Raw genomic sequence first — 4,355 nt, 5'->3', positions numbered from 1 at the left:
ACTTTTGTGTTTGTCAAAAGTCTATTCATCCTTAAATCAATACATGAATACGGATCATGAACGACTTTACTTTTGACAAAATATGGGACAACATAGTTCACGGACGTAAACACACAAATCCCATAAACATTGCAATATAACAAACCAAAGATTAAATATTTCAAACCATCATCCTCCAAATATTTTTAGAATTTTAAACCCATAAACCTAAAAATAATACAAGAAGATGAAAAATAATAGCTATGTGTAGTCACAATCATCACTATTCAAAGCACTAGTTATTCTTCCAACTAAGCCAAACAGAAGAAATACTAGTCAACAAAATCAAAACAAGCTAAAGAATAGATCCCAGTGCAATTCTGATCATGAACTAAGAACACATGGTCGACTCATGTTCCTCATGGAGTGTAGGGTTCTTGAGCTTGTGATCAACAATTTTCTCTGTATCATCGAAAAGATGATTGTCTTGCGAAGATCCTTGATTTGATATTTTATGAGACCAAGGTCAGAAGTAACCTTTTCCAACACAGTTTTTAACTTATCAAGATCTTTTAGAGTGTCAACGAGCTGCTGTTTTGCTTCCCCAAAGTACTTAAGAAAGTCGTGAACAACTTCAGCAGAGATCATATCATCCTTCTCAGCATCTTCATGAACATGGGAAAAGAAACATGAAGCATTAGGATGATCTTCTTCTACAAGCGTTCTTTTCCTCTTTGATTCAATAACAAAACTTTTGTCAAGGAATCCTTTTGCAAAACCACCATAGAAAGACGAGGAGGAAGACATTCTTGAAAAACCGAAATCCAACTTTGAGTATGCGTTCATGACTAACTCAAAGTGACAACTATTTAAACTGAGGGAAGGAAATCTAGGGTTTAATAAAACCGTTGACTCGGGGCAGAACAGATATCCGTTCGAGTACAACCTTTAACCCATAAAGAAAAAATAGCCCAACACGTTTGCCGACAACCAAACAAATCATTTAAATAGAAAAGAATTTTATAGAGGTTGTAGCAAGAGCCAAGAGATGACAAAAAAAAAATAGACAAAAGCTAATACTTTAAGTACCACAGGTCTGTAAACAACAGTTTAGCTATAGACGATAAGAAGATAGCTCAACATAACATATGCAAATACAAAAAGTATACCTACTTATTAACACATCTTACTCACAAGGATTTTTATGAGTAATCTCCTTAAACCTTGTGATTAATTAGCACAAGTATGATCTATATGCTCATTAAGAGATTTGTGTTTATGATCAAGTCTCTTTTTCCTCCCGAACCTAGAGAGGGATCCCTTTTCATGCGAGAAGTTATCATAAAACTTACTGTCATCAAAGTATGAGACATAGTTTGAATCCTTACTAGAAGAGTTTTGGTTTGAAGAAGACAACCCGTTGACAAATTCTTTATAATCTTCAATTACCTTTTTTCAGATTATCTCGTATTTCATCAATTTTCCTCCTTTCTTATGAACTTCCTTTCTTGTTAGGGACAGAGTTATTCTTAGAGACCATAACACGATCTTCCTTTGGACAATGTTTATTAGGACGTCTGTTTTGAGTGTTCGAGGAGCTCACTGAACTGAATTTCCTGGTGACATACACAGGGTAAATATGGAACGCGATTGGTTTAGTCATACGGATATCAGTTACACCTTTAAGAATTAAATCTAAGGTGTGTTGAAGATGAACAAAGGAGTTTTTCTCCAACCTAGAGGATCCTTTTTGTTTAAAAGAACTCTTAGTCTCACAGACAAGATATACTTTCTGATCATATGAGTGATTAGAAAATGAAGTCTTCACAACATCGTTAGAAGATTTTTTCTCTCTATTTGATGTGCAACATCCTTGAGTGATAAGAACTTTAGGCACATCTGTTTTTACTTCTGAGCATAAAACCCCTTTAGTTGTGTCAGAAGTACTTGTCGTATTGGATTGCTTTGAGCATCCTTGAATAGAGAGCTTACTCAAGCGATGTTCAATCTCCAAGGCATCCTTTTTAAGGCTAGCCTCAAGAGTCGTGCACGAAGACTGATCTTCAACATTACCTTTGGATTTGCAATCACTTATTACACCAAGAAGAGTATTGACATGGTGCTTCAACCGATTAAATCTACCAGCTTGAATTCTAACAAGATTTATAATCAATTCACTCTCTTTAGCTGAAACCCGTTCATTACCAGAGACGCTCCTTTTTGAAGGGTAATCAGGATCACATATGTCGATGTTAGTCTGTCTCACCAGAACACATGGTTCGTCTATATTCGAGATTGAAAAGGCTTTCTTTTTAATAGAATTCAATGAGATCGACTTTTTATTTCTGGCGATGCATTTATCAGAGATAGTACTCTTGTCCATATAGTCAGATCGCTACAAACACAGACTTGTAAGGTATTGAACGTGTTTGCCTGCTCTGATACCAATTGAAAAAGCGGGGGTCTAACAACACCACCCAATATTTCGCTTAGAAATCTGTATGCACTAACTCCGAAACACTTTCTAGAGAATCAACTAGACAGTCAGACTCAATCTAGGTAAAAGTATCTCAAGGAGTCAATATCTCAATCTCTCATTTTGATCTTTACTCAAGCAAATAGAAATATGCGAGTCTTTATCAAAGAGAGATGAACTTGGACGGTACCAAAGACCAATGTCCAAGGATCAATCAATATCAATCAACAACCGTTAGGTTGGACTATCCAATTGATTGATCTAATGCACAACCTGTATTATTTCTATTATATAAACAAATATAATACGGAAAAGAAATAACACAGACACCAGAAGTTTTGTTAACGAGGAAACCGCAAATGCAGAAAGACCACGGGACCTAGTCGAGATTGAATACACACTGTATTAAGCCGCTACATACACTAGCCTACTCCAAGCTAACCTTGGACTGGACTGTAGTTGAACCCCAATCAGTATCCCACTAATCAAAGGTACAGTTGCACCCCTACGCCTCTGATCCCAGTAGGATACTACGCACTTGATTCCCTTAGCTGATCTCAACCACAACTAAGAGTTTCTATGACCCAAAATTGCAGGCTTTAACAATAAACAAATCTGTCTCACACAGACAATTCTATCAAAGGATAAATCTGTTTCCCACAGAAAAACCCTAAAGTTTTTGTTTCTTCTTTTGATATATAATCAAGGTGAATAGAAACCAATTGATAATCCGGTCTTATATTCCCGAAGAACAGCCTAGATTAACCAATCACCTCACAACAATCTTAATCGTATGGTAGCGAAACAAGACGTCGTGGAATCACAAACGATGAGACGAAGATGTTTGTGAGTACTTTTATATCTTGCCTATCGGAGAACTCTCACGATCTCAAGCCAATCAATCTAATTGTACTCGTACGATAGAAGATGCAAGATCAGATCACACAACTACGATAAAAGTAGTATCGGTCTGGCTTCACAATCCCAATGAAGTCTTTAAGTCGTTAACCTGGTTTTAGAAAAAGAAAACCAAAGCTTAAAAGAGAATCGACTCTAGCTTACAAACTAGTATCACACAGACGTGTGGGGATTAGTTTGTAAAGTTGCTAGATGTCCCCTTATATAGTCTTTCAAATCAGGGTTTCGCCTTGCTCACAAAGCAAACGCTATCCACCGTTAGATGAAAACCTGATTTAGATTCAAGCTAATATATCTCAACCGTTAGATCGAAATCTTAGCTTGTCATACACAAATGAACTGCACGCTTTTAGGTTTGTTAATCGTACCCAAACGTGTGCATATTTGGTTTAATAATAGTCAACCAAAAGGTTAGCCATTTGAGAATTTCATACCAACCATTTTCTTCTTCACCATAACTAGTTCAAATGACTCACATGAACTAGTTAGAGAGTTGTTCAATTGCAAGGAAATATCATGTACTACACAAGACACAATTGAAGCAAAGATGATTCGATTCACATGAATAGGTTCATGAACTTTATAGCCACGGTTTGCAAAAGAATTCCTTAGTCTTTATGAGTTAAGTTCAGAAATCATCTTTAGATATATAACCTATACAAGTTCGCAGACTAGGTTCGCGGACTTGAAGTACTGGAAAGAATTTTCAAATTCCAGCAGAAATTCTCGGGTTCGAGAGCTTCGCTGGTTTGGGGACTGGGTTCGCGGACTTGGCTCACGCAACATAGTTTAATAACTCAGCAGAAATTCTCGGGTTTGAGAACTTCGGCAGTTCGCGGACTGAATTCACGGACTTGGCTACTAGACGAATTCCAGTATGGGACTTATGCACATATGTGTTTCCACAACATACTTATATCCAATATGGTTATGTAATCTAAACTCTCATTCCAATCATTGAAACATTCTTAGAGGACGTTAT

Source organism: Papaver somniferum, chromosome 11 (assembly GCF_003573695.1).
Source record: "Papaver somniferum cultivar HN1 chromosome 11, ASM357369v1, whole genome shotgun sequence".
Taxonomy (NCBI): domain Eukaryota; kingdom Viridiplantae; phylum Streptophyta; class Magnoliopsida; order Ranunculales; family Papaveraceae; genus Papaver; species Papaver somniferum.
Note: the sequence above shows the minus strand (reverse complement) of the source record.